Source organism: Balaenoptera borealis, assembly GCF_965194805.1.
Source record: "Balaenoptera borealis genome assembly, chromosome: 8".
NCBI lineage: Eukaryota > Metazoa > Chordata > Mammalia > Artiodactyla > Balaenopteridae > Balaenoptera > Balaenoptera borealis.
In genome coordinates, this window is record NC_138865.1 from 75,868,489 (window position 1) to 75,881,907 (window position 13,419).

Sequence of the window (13,419 nt, forward strand, 5' to 3'; positions counted from 1 at the left end):
ATATAGTCTAGCACAGAAATGACTACTTAGTAATTTTTTCTTAACATCTTTATTGGAGTATAATTGCTTTACAGTTAGTTTCTGCTGTATAACAAAATGAATCAGCTATATTCATACGTATATCCCCATATTCCCTCCCTCTTGCATCTCCCTCCCACCCTCCTTATCCCACCCCTCTAGGTGGTCGCAAAGCACCGAGCTGATCTCCCTGTTCTCCCTGTGCTATGAGGCTGCTTCCCACTAGCTATCTATTTTACATTTGGTAGTGTATATAAGTCCATGCCACTCTCTCACTTCATCCCAGCTTACCCTTCCCACTCCCTGTGTCCTCAAGTCTATTCTCTATGTCTGTGTCTTTATTACTGTCCTGCCCCTAGGTTCATCAGAACCATTTTTTTTTTTTTTTTAGATTCCATATATATGTGTTAGCATATGGTATTTGTTTTTCTCTTTCTCACCTACTTCATTCTGTATAGCTCGGGGGTAGAGCATTTGACTATCTAGTAAATTTTGAAGGGAAATCTGAGGGAAATTTTTTGAATTGCTATAATTTTCAGAGTTTTCTCCTGAAGTAGTGTAGATGATGATCATGTCCCCCATTCTAGAGAACTCACTGTGGTCCCAATTTAAATGCAACTTCTCAGACAGTCCCTTCCTGGTCTCCTATTTAAAACATATGCCTTAAGCCCCACACCCCATCGCCTGCCTATACAAGACCAATATTTATCTATCCTATTACTCTAATTTTCTATCTAAAAGGATCTTATTTTCTCGTACACTAATCATCTATCATTCCTTGTACACTATAATATCTGCTTTCATCTCATGAGTAATTAAAGCCTGGAAGCCTGGGAGTTATTTTTCAATCTTCCTTTTCCTTGCTTTTTCCTACAATTCTTTCAATTCATCAGCTAGTCTTGACTATTCTAAGTCCAAATATGTCTTGAAGTCATCTGACTCTCCCAGCGTTCACTGCTGTCATTGTAGTCCAAGGCCCCCATCGACGCTCACTGCACTGTAGCAGTCTCCTGTCTGTTGTCCCACTTTACTGCACCCCCATCTCTAACCTATCTGCACAAAGGAGCCGGAAAGAGTTAATAAAAATACTGATTGTATTGTTCACTATGCCATTATACTATTCCAGGCCCTGTTATATGAGGGTTCTCAATAGTATTGGCTGAATGAAGGCACAGACAGAAATAAATGAGCAGAGAGAATGAATTGACAGAAAATATCCTTGTCTCATCTTACAGAGAGGGCTAGTGACACTTGGTTAAGGTGGCAGAGCTACTACATGTCAGGTTTGGGACTAAAACCCAATTTTTCTAAGAATGGTCTAGGGTTTCTTTATAGAAAACACAGTCATATCTCCTCATTCCTTTTTACTCTTAATGAATTAGTTGCATTTTATTTCACTTTACTGCACAATCATTGTTCATCTTGATTGGAAAATTGATACCCACTTTCTGTAAAAATCATTAAATTACTGAAGAACATAAAGGAGTTAAGAAGCAATTCATAATCCCTCTGAGCATGTAATTTTTACTTTCATCTTTATGCTTTTCTTCTTCATTGTTATTTTTTGCCATAAGTATACATTTATTTTTATAGTCAGGAAATTTAGAGTTATATCAATGTGTTAAGAATTTCATTCATGGGAAATAACTGCTGGTGATATTTTAATGTAATTTATTCTAATGTTTTGTGGATTTGTTTGCAATTTCTGTGATATGAATTTACATAATGCACAGAAAGATATTTTAAAGAATGCTAACCATAAGTTTAAGAAAGTAGGATTCATAATTTTAAATGTGGTCCACACAATTAATAAATACAGCTTAGCATACTACTTCTAATCCCTTGAATTTTTATAGCAACTGACTTTAAGACTGCAAAATGTTCACAGTCTTAGAAACCTAATTATTTCTTAGAAAAATCCTTTGAGAAAGGGAAAATAAATTTTGTAGACTTTTTATTAGGTAATGATAGCAATAGCATAACTCTACCTATGTATCTATATATATTTTTAGAAGCCACATTAATATATAAAAAATATTTGACATTTTCCCAAGGATTTTCTCTGCAGAAGTTGTTTTTGGATGTATGTATAAAGCCTTGAAGTAATTTATAAGCTTCTTCTCTGGTCTCCATATATGTTGGCAGAGTTACTCATGTAAAATATATGCTTGAAATTTAACTACTATAATATTTGTTATTAAAATAAGCAGTCTTATCTAATATGTAGAGGAATAAATTAAAGGAATTTTAACACCAAAGTTATCTTTTCTTAACTAAACAAGGATTGTATTTACTTTAAAATACGTATCATACTCATATCATACATATCATACTCAAGCTGCCCTCAAATATAATTTAATTTTCCATTATCTACATTTTAAACTAGCTATTTTTTTTCATTGTTCATTTTTCTTAGTTCTTTAGGCACTATCCACCCCCTCCCCAACTCCAGCAACCAAAATTAATTGCATTTTGCATCAAAATAATTTAAAATAGACCAAAGAACCAATTCCATAGGCCAATTTGCAAAAGCATTATGCACCTACATATACAATCAAAAAATGCATTTCTGATAAAGTGCATTAAAAATAATAAAATATAAATTAATAAAATTTTAAAAACTTAAGTGCTTAGCATAATGCCCAGCACAGAAAAAGCACTTGATACATGTATGTCAATGTCTTTGTAACTGTCATTTTTATTGATGATGTGTATTGGTACTACTAAAGGTTAATGGGATGCCTGTATTATGCATGATAATATTACATTTAGGGTGACTATGTGTCATAACTGGCCTGGGAGAACCATGGTTTGTGTCCATTGTCCCAGTGTCCTTTACAGCTTAACATTTTAGCACTCCCAAAAGTGTCCTGATTTGGATGATCAATCGCATGGTCACTGATGTATAGTACAAAAGTAACCGTGATGAGAAGGCCCCAGTACAGTCATCCCTCATCTCTTGATTTGGGCTTAACTGTATTCAGGTCTAGTGCGAGGGTGACTGGCCTCAATGACAAGACACTTTCCAAACGTGGGAAAATATATTTAACATTAATAAACTCATTCCAGTGCCTGTCTCCTCTTATGTTTTGTAGATGAAGAATCAGACAACATTTAAGAAACTGAGACCACAAGCCTTTACCTCACCTCACCCTTCCTGGCAGAGTTGTTTTTAGCTGGGATTTGGTTTTGGATGAAAATTTAAATAAATTTCTTAGACATGCCCATCTTTTCATTTGGCAGACAAGATGGACTGGAATTGGGGTGGTCATAATCATGTTTGTGGATGTGGCACAAACCAGTGACACTTGAGTGGCAGTCTTTCCCATACCAGCTACTTGTGATTTATTTTGAGGTTGTAGGCATTACTTCCATTCTTGATTTTTTTTTTTTTCCTTCAGGGGTTATCCAATCTGTCAACTTAAAAATAGCTATGTAGTCATATACATGTAGTCTGATTGCCACCCTCCAGTTTGATCTATGTGTTGCCTCTGTGGTTTGTCGATGCACCTCAATAGGTCTTATAACTTGAAATTGTGCTTTACTATGTGTCTTACGTCTTTATGACAATGGCAAATGGATGTACCATGTCAAAAACAGTCTTCTTCACTGTCCTCTATTAGAGAAAGTTCAGTGATGGCTCCAGAATCTCCTGGATTTAGTTCTGGCTACACAATTCATGAGGCTTAGTGCAAATTGAAAATGTAGAGCCTCATGTTAAAAAATTATTAAGAATTTCAAGGTGGCAACAGAAGAACATTAAGCCAAGAATGGGGCCCTTCTATTCATGAGATCCCATGCAACTGCATAGATATTGTACCATGCAGTTAGCGCTTTCATCTTTTAGTCTCCTTCATTTTCCTTCTAACTGACAATTATGGACCCCTTATTATGTATGAGGCACTATGCTTGTTATTTAAAATAAAAATAAACTAATTTTTAGATTCTAATATTCCTGCTTTTAGATTTTGATGATTAAGACCCTCATCAGATAGATAAAATAGCACACAAATTGTGGCTATATTTTTGTCTCCTTCAGATCAAACACTCAGCTGTAATTTCCTATTTATCAGTCCTAAGTTGCAGTTCCTCTCCTCCAGGTTCTTAAGATCTATGTACTAACTATAGGATCCCAGCAGTCCCTGTCTCCCTGGATCTCTAACCATCCCACACATTGCCTGTTCTATTCCTACAGACAGATTTATTCATGGCTAGGTAATAGATCATGCTATTAAGGTGTTAGTTGAAATGGGTTTAAAGCAGGGGTTTAAACTCAGATGTCTCCAGGGGTTGGGCAGATAATATGAAATGTTCTTCTTCTGTTGTCAATTTCATTTTAAAAAAGACTCAATATAGGCAGAAAAAAATAACTTCAGCCCAAAGTTAACCTAAGAGTTGTCCGTTTCCAATTTTTCTTTTCAGTCAGATTTACCGGAATATAATTCATATGTAATCAGTTCACTCTTTTAAGTGCGTAGTTCTATGAGTTTTGACGAACACCTACATTTGTGTAACAACCACCACAGGCAAGATATAAAATAGTTTCACCATCCCCCAAAATTCCCTTGTGCCTCTTTGTAGTCAATTCCTCCAGCTCCTGAGAACCACTGGTATGTTTTTTTGTCTCTGTAGTTTTGCCTTTTCCAGAATGTCATATAAACGGAATCCTACAGTATGAACCCTTTGGAGACAGACGTCTTTCACTTAGCATAAACATTTGAGATTTATCCATGTTGTATTTGGGTTGTTTCTACCTAATTTTCAAAGGTATTTTTCCTACCTTCCTTCCCTCCCTTCTTCCCATCTTCTATTCTTCCTTTTCTCTTTCCTTCTTACTTTCTCTCTCTCCTTTTGGGTATCAATTGTACAAAAGTAAATTAATCTTGGTATTTGTTTCATAACACACTCTTATTATTGGCCCATGCATAGCTTTTATTTTAATAGTTTTATTGAGAAAAAATTGATATACAATAAACTGGACATACTCAAGTATACAACCTGAAAACCTAGATAGATAAAAACTGTCACTATCACTGTCACTGTATTTTCTAGAAAATTTTGTAAATTAAATAATACAGCATGTACTTTTTTCTATCTAGCTTCTTTCACTCAGCATGATTATTTTGAGATTCATGTATGTTGTTGTATGTATAAATAGTTCATTCCTTAGTATTATCAAGTAGCATTCCATTGTATGGCTGTATCACAATTTGTCTATTAACTTGTTGATGGAGATTTGGATTGTTTTCAGTTTTGGTTACTATAAGCATTCATGTAAAAATCTCTATAGGGACATGTGCTTTCCTTTCTTTTGGTTAAATAAATATCTTAGAGTGAAATAGCTAGGTCATATGGTAAATGTACGTTTAACTTTTCAAGAAGTTGTTAAACTGTTTTCCAAAGTATAGTATGTACCATTTTACATTCCTACCAGCAGTGTATGAGAGTTCTAGTTGGGATTAGCCAGTCTTTTTCATCTTTTCTCCAACACTTGGTATAGCCAGTCTTTTTAATATTAGCCATTTCAATAAATCTGTAGTGGTATCTACTGTGGTTTTAATTGCATTTCTCTAATTACTAGTGATGTTGAGTATCTTTTCTTGTGCTTATTTGCCATCACTATCTTCTTTGGTGAAATATCTGTTTAAATTTTTTGCACATATTTTATTGAATTGTTTGTTTTCTTATTTTGAGAGTTGTTATATATATTCTATTACATATTCTGATTTTGAGTCCTTTTGCAGATGCATGATTTGCAAATATTTTCTCCTTGTCTGTGATTATGTTTTCATTGTCTTAAAGTATCTTTTGAAGAGCAGACATTCTGAAGTTTAATAAAGTCCAATTTATCAGTTTTTTCTTTTATGGATTGAACATTTGGTATTATATCTAAAAAAAAATGTCTCTGCCTAACCCATAGTCTTCTGTGTTTTCTTCTACAATTTTTACATTTTTAGATTTTACACTGGGTTTATGGTCCATTTTGAGTTAATTTTTGTATGTGGTGAGATGCAGATTGAAGTTCATTTTTTTAAGTTGAAGTACAGTTGATTTACAATGTTGTGTTAGTTTCTAGTGTATAGCAAATTAATTCAATTATACATATATATACATATTCTTTTCCATTATGGTTTATGACAGGATATTGAATATAGTTTCCTATGCTATACAGTAGGACCTTGTTGTTTATCTATTTTATATATAGTAGTTTGTATCTGCTAATCCCAAACCCCTACTTTACCCCTCCCCCACCCTCTTTCCCCTACGGTAGCCATAAGTTTGATTTCTGTGTCTGTGAGTCTATTTCTGTTTTGTAAATAAGTTCATTTGTGTCACATATAAGTGATATCATGTGGTATTTGTCTTTCTCTTTCTGACTTTTGAAGTTCATTTTTTTAATGTGTGGACATCCAATTGTTTTGACATAATTTATTGAAAAGACTATTATTTCTCCACTAAATTATCTTTGTACCTTTGTTAAAAATCCTTTGACCATGTATGTGTGGGTCTATTTCTGGTCTCTCTTTTCTGTTCCAGTGATCCATTTTGTCTCTCTGGATACCAGTATCACATTGTCTTGATTACTGTAGCTTTCTAGTAAGTCTTGAAGTTAGGTAGTGTGTGTCCTCCAGCTATTTTCTTCTTTTTCAAAGTTGTTTTTCCAGTTCTAAGTTATTTGCATTTACATATAAATTTTTGGTTTTAGCTTGTTGATTTATTCACTTTTATTGCTATATAACATTCTGTTTTGTAAATATTCCATAATTTTTATATTCCATAATTTATATATTTTTCAAAGTTTTGCTAAGAGTTTCCTATCAAAAACAGTGCTGATAAAATGCATAGTATTTGAATCCTCATGAATATGTACAAGAGTTTCTTCTGCATATTCTTAGTAGTAAATTTGCCAGGTCATAAGTTAAGCGAAAATTTATCTTCACAGGATTTAACTGGATTGTTTTCCAAAGTGGTTGAGCTAATTTATACTCTTATAAGACACATATAAGAGATCCTATTTATCCTAATTGTCCAACATTTGGTATTTTCAGGCTTAATAATCTTGCCAAATGGGTGAAAATTGATACCTGTTGGAGGAGGTCATGAAGAGGATATGATCGCTGATTGACCCATGCGCTGGACTTGGACTTGGGCAACTGGAGGCTTCTCACCCCCTCCCCTGCCCTTGGAATGTATGTTCTGCCTACAATTCCCATAGCCGGAGCTGTTTTGAGGACATGGCCTTGAGAGAGTAAGGTGTTGAGATCATCTGGAGTGAATATGTGACTGAACCCAGTTAAGGCCTCTGTATAAACTCCTAAGATTCTGGCAGGTGGGTGCAGAGATCTACTTGTCTTGTGATGCCCAAGACAAGTTCTCCTGTAAGTTCCCTTGCTTATTAAAATCGCCACCTACCAAGTAGGTGCAAAACCAACTGTTGTTGAACTGGGCAGGAGACTGAAGAAATGGATCTTGGAAAAGAGGCATCCATAGGGGAAACCCAGGGTTGGCCATCATCCTTCATGTCAAGAGGGGTTGCTCATATGTTACATGCTTGTGGACCACCACATGAGTATGGTGATGCCCCAAAAATGCCCACTGGTTTAATGCACTTGTTTGAGGAACTGAGCATAACACACTGCTGCAAAGAAGAGAAATGAACCGCCGCGCAGTGGGCTGGCCTCTAGGGTGGGCAGTACGACTTGACACTGATGACCAACCAGAGGCTGAAGCTTGAGTTAGAAAGTTGGAAGAGGAACTGAGGTTAGAGAAGGATGTGCACTCTCCAGTGCCCTGCTCGCTTCGGGGCTGGCAGACAAGGTGGGAGAGCAGGATGATTAAGTTGCAGACTTTAGCATGCTGTTTTGCAAGGCCAGGAGGGCTCAAGCTGCCATGGATTAAGGTCTGAGCACCTGTGACAAAGCCTGATTGGGACACTAAGTGGTGGACTCCCTGGGAAAGTGCGGAAAACAAAGGAGGATTTTATGGTGATTGACAGTGAAACTGATGATACACCCCATGCCATTGGACCCATAATTCAAAGGAAAGCAAAAACACAGCAACAACAACCCCAGCCAGTAAGGCAGCCCCCAATTCAGGAAACGTACCTGATGAGAGAATATATGCTCACTGAGCTTATTGATATAATTATCAAGTTCCAACAAAAGGCCAGGAAAATATCCAGGAATGGTTAGTACAGTTACAGGATTGAGGGGCAGGGGAAAGGGGGCAATGGCATTTCTCTGACTGGGCAGGAGGCAAGAAAAAGAACAATATCACCACACAGCCTTCTCTCCAGCTCAGGGGTGCTCAGGGGTGAGGGGCAAGGGGGAGGTCAAGGCACTCACTCCCTTATAGATTGGATTATTCTATCCTACAGGGAAGCTTGACCCAATACGGGGGTCTCTCTGGACATATGAGGCCCTGGATATATTTAGAGGAGGTACAACAAATTCTTAGGGAGCGGGAAATGAGGTAGGCCATCTACGCCCCTGTCTTGGAAGGCCCTGATTGGGCTACATTCACTGCAGGAATGAAAGCCAAGATACTCCAGTATGCCTCCGGTACCTGGTATGGGGCACTGATAACCATGCTGAGCCCAGTCATAAGAGGAGACTTTTTTTTTTTTTTTTAATTAATTAATTAATTAATTAATTTAGGCTGTGCTGGGTCTTCGCTTCTGTGTGAGGGCTTTCTCCAGTTGCGGCAAGTGGGGGCCACTCTTCATTGCGTTGCGTGGGCCTCTCACCATCGTGGCCTCTCCTGTTGCAGAGCACAGGCTCCAGATGCACAGGCTCAGCAACTGTGGCGCATGGGCCTAGCTGCTCCGCGGCATATGGGATCTTCCCAGACCAGGGCTCGAACCCGTGTCCCCTGCATTGGCAGGCAGATTCTCAACCACTGCGCCACCAGGGAAGCCCCCAGAGGAGACGTTTTTGATGTTGGGCAGGCCACTGCTGATCTGGGGGATACTGACAAATCCCAGGATAGGTACAGGCTGTGGGAAAGACCTAAGACAGACAGGGAGCTCAAGAAGACAACAGGCTAACCCAATTGGCTGTAAATGGTTTGGTACGAGTAACCCAGAAGCAAATGTGGTTTGACCTCATTGCTGCAAGGATCACACCTGAAAAGATAGACCGGCAACCTAACACTGTGTTAGCTGGCCTGTGGAAAGCCTTGAAAGCTGAACAAGAGCTCAGACCTGCCCCACCTGCCCTACCATCCCTGATGTACCTACTGCTACAGCAGAGGCCTCAGGGATACAGTCCTATTCGGGGTGGGTGCCTCCCACTCCCCAGGTGTAGGATATAAGCCAAGATGGCCTCCAAGTGAGGGCCGTTGGGGGCAATTGGAGGCCACATGTTGAGCTCACTATTCGCTGGTACCCCAGAAATAAACAAAAGGTGACAGCTCTGATTGATACTTGAGCTGAATATACTCTATAATACCTGGTAAACTTCAGGAATTTTCTGGGCCTTTCAGCGCCATCGATGGTTTCCAAGGGCAGTTGGTTAAGGTCAGGAAGGTCCCTTTGACACTGCAGATTGGGTGTTCTCCCGCACAAGAATATGAAGATTTTATCTCTCCAATTCCAGAGAACATATTGGGCACTGACATCCTGCAAGGCCAAACTCTGCAAACCTCTATCGGTGAATTCTGCCTCCATGTTAGAGTAATCAAACCAGTACTGCTGAGGGGAAATGCCAACTGGGAATCAGTAAGCCTACGCTTCCCCCTAACGAAGAGTGGTAATTGTCAAGGAAATAGGAGAAACTACTCAAGAACTGCACTGAGTGGGTATTCTACACCATGTCCATAGCACTTTCAACAGCCCGTTATGGTTGGTAAAAAAAGGCAGATAGCTCATGGCAGATGATGGCGGATTACTGAGAACTGGTCAAAGTTATGCCCCCCTTTCATGCAGCTGTGCCCAAAATTGACACCATCTTAGATACTTTGGCCACAGTCCTAGGAGTGGACCATGCTGTTCTGGACTTAGCAAATGCTTTTTTACAGAATACCTTGGCTGCTGAGTCACAAGTTCAGTTTGCTTTCACATGGAAGGCACGATAATGGACTTTTCAAATTCTTCCGTGAGGCTACCTGTACAGCCCCACAAAATGTCATGGGATGGTACCTGGAGATCTGTCCCTGTTATTCTTCCCCACATGTGTAAAATGGGCCCATTGCTTTGATGATGTAATGTCAACATATGAAGCCTTGCCTCTGCTGACTTCACACTGCAGGTTTTGCTGGAACACCTGTGAGCAAGTGTATGGGAGGTGAACACACAGAAAACTGAAGGTGCAGTCACCAATGTAAAGTCTCCGGGAGTCATGTGATCAGGTAAGACGTGAATTGTCCCAGAGCTATTATGGACAAGGTGCAAGCCTAGCTAATCTCTAAGGACATGAAAGAGGTGCAAGCTTTTATAGGAATTTTGGGGGTTTGGAGGACTTTTATTCTCTACCTGGCACAGTGTTTCCATTCCTTATATTGCCTGGTAAAGAAAGGACATGTGTGAGACTGGAGATCAGAACAACGAGCCACCTTTGAGAGGGCAAACATACTAAGGAGATTAAAGCTCTAGGCATCTCCCAAGCAGGGCTACCATTTGAGTTAGACGTGTCTGTGACTCCAGAAGGTATGGGTTGGGAACTGTAGCAGAGAGAACAGAAGGAGAGAGTAGCCCTAGGATTTTGGTCCCAACTCTGCAAGGGGGCAGAAACCTGGTATAGCCCATAGAGCCGTGGCTCCTAGCAGTGTACACAGCACTCTTCCAGTAGGGCCTCTCATGAAAGAACAGTGTATCATGGTAAGAACTTCTGTTCCTATCAAGGTTGGATTGAGAATATGTTCCACCGACCTACCTCTGCCATAGCTCAAACTCCCACTTTGACTAACAGGCATGCCTATTTGAAGAAGAGGACTAACCTGTCCTCCAGCCCACTGTCTCTAGAAATGCGGGTACAACTAGGCCCTGTAGAACATGAAGGTTTTCCAAATGCCTCTGTCCCTAGTCCTGTGGCAGCCCCTGTAGGCTGTAGAGAGGGAATAGTGGAAATTGCTGCTGATGCCCAGTACACAGAGGGGTCTAGTAGGGGCAACCCACCCACATGGACTGCACTTGCTATTCAGCCCAACACTGACACCATCTGGATGGAAACAGGAGCAAACCACAGCAGCCAATGGGCTGAACTCAGAATATTTTGGCTGGTGATCACTCATGAGCCCTGGCCATTTCCCTTTGCACTGAAAGTTGGACTGTGGGCAACTGCCCTCCTCTACCTTCTGGGGACTGACATGGCTGGTGTCACCACTGCAGGGAGGGAATTGGAAAGCACTAAAGCAGTACATAAAGGAAGAACAAACTAGAATTAGTACTCTTAATTCATCTGACATTAGCAATATTGATCCAAAAACCTGGCCAGTGGCACACACTATCAATGGGTATTCTTTTTATGTCAATCAAACTACACAGGCAGCCCATCAAATTGCTGACCAGAAGGGTCTTATGAATACCATCATCAGAGCCATGGGTGGCTACACTTAGATTTGGGATGGATTCACCTCGGCTTTTGGACCTTTGAGCACCCATGCACCCCTACATTGGGACCAGAAAAAGCATTTTAAAAGCATTTTAAACAGAACCAGGCTAACTGTACCAGGAATATAAGAGAGATATCACCAGAACTGTGCAGTCATTCTATTTCACACCATACAGGTATTTATTGGGGAGACCCAAATGAAACCCAGTGGTTCTGTGGCATGAATCTTTGGCCATGGCTTCCATCTAGGTGGTTCGGCCACTGTACCCTGGGTTTTCCCTGGGCACAGGAGAAAATCTATCCCACGGCAACAAAAGTTGCCAACCTCCTTCTCCTCAAGGCCAGAAGGGTGCATTCTGTTTTCCATTGGTACGATCATCTGGCTGCCATCTTTGTTCCTTTCATTGGCCTGGAGGATGGTATAGCTCACATAAAAGCCCTTATTAAATTCACCCAGCAAGCCTTATGATAGCCGACAGAACCTGTCCTTGCTGAACACTAAAATGTCTCTAACGAGGAAAGCTGTCCTCTGAAATAGGGTGGTCTTGGACAGTATTACTGCCTCCCAAGGAGGCACCTGTGCCATTACCCAAGTAGAATGTGTGTGTTCACACCGTGCAGCATTTTTACTAAAGCACACGGGGATACAAGTGAACACCCTGAGTAATCCAACCCCCACCTAGGGAGCTTAATAAATCAGTGGTTTGGATCATGGGGCTTTTAATGGAAAAAATTGTTTCTTACTTTGTGAATTGTTACCTTAATTTGTGTTTTCTCTTGGCACGTACCCATATTGTTGCTGTGGTATTTGCCTCTAACATAGCCAGATAGCCGCAAATGAGCCATGCTAATGAAATTTTTCGTTGACCACTCAGGGCACATTATGGAAAAAGGGTTGCATGTAAAATTTTAAGAGCCAGCAGGAGGGGTGGAGAGCTGGAGGGAGGTCATCGAGAGGATGTGACTGTTATTGACCCTCAAGCTGGACCCGGGCAATTGGAGGCTCCTTATCCCCTCCCCTGTCCTTGGAAGGTGCATTCTGCCTGCCTTCCCTGCACCAGAGCCGTCTCAAAGACACAGTCCTGCAAGAGCAATGTGTTTTTGAGACCATCTGGACTGAATACAAAACCTAACCCAGTTAAAGCCTCTATATAAACCCTTAACATTCTGCAGGGCAGTGCTGAGATCTACTCATCTTGCGACCACCAGAGACAAACCTCAAATGTGAGTTCCCTTGTTTATTAAAGCCACCAGCTATGAATCTGGAGTGGTCTGCCTCTTACTTTGGTCTCCGCTTGCCCTCCATGCGTGGAGCCAGTTTCAAATTTCACCCGGGGAACTTCTGAGGTTTAAACCAGCATGCCCCTACCGCTTGTGGTCTCGATTTGCATTTCTCTAGATGACATTGGAACTTTCTTCATATGTCTGTTGGCTCTGTGTTCCCTCTTCTGTGAAATTACTGCTGATGTTTTGTTCATTTTTATTAGGTTTTATATCTTCCTATGTGTAATATTTGTTAAAATCTTTTGCCACTTATTTCCCTTTTGGGGGTGCTGATTTTCTTCTTGTTGATAAGTAGAAGTTCTTTGTTTTTTATACTCTTATGAAGTGTTGTGTGAGTTGTAAGTATTTTCTACTTTAATTTCTTTGAAACGTCTTTTGATGAATAGAAATTTTAAATTTTAACATGTGTGAATTAATCTATTTTTCTTTGTTGGTTTCTGTGTTTAATCTTTTGTTTAGTATTGTTTTTATAATTTTCTGGACACAAGGCTTGAAGAACATCTTTTGTTAATTTATTTATAAGTTTATTATGGTTTTTGTTAGAATAGCATTTAGAGTTATTTTACAT

General features: G+C 39.8%; 1 protein-coding gene across 21 annotated transcripts in view; it reads left to right on the top strand.

The window, feature by feature from the left end:
* Positions 1 to 13,419, top strand: part of TMC1 (transmembrane channel like 1) — a 431,339-nt gene that overhangs the window by 233,695 nt on the left and 184,225 nt on the right. For 17 of the 21 annotated variants that reach the window (XR_014247278.1, XR_014247279.1, XR_014247280.1 and 14 more), the window contains 2 exons: positions 7,068 to 8,205; positions 10,266 to 10,365. The gene's annotated coding sequence lies outside the window, so the exon portion shown is untranslated. Of the gene's footprint in view, positions 1 to 7,067; positions 8,206 to 9,791; positions 9,813 to 10,265; positions 10,366 to 12,740; positions 12,792 to 13,419 lie in introns of those variants that run through there. The other 4 variants (XM_082401394.1, XM_082401404.1, XM_082401402.1 and 1 more) reach the window with 4 other exon arrangements.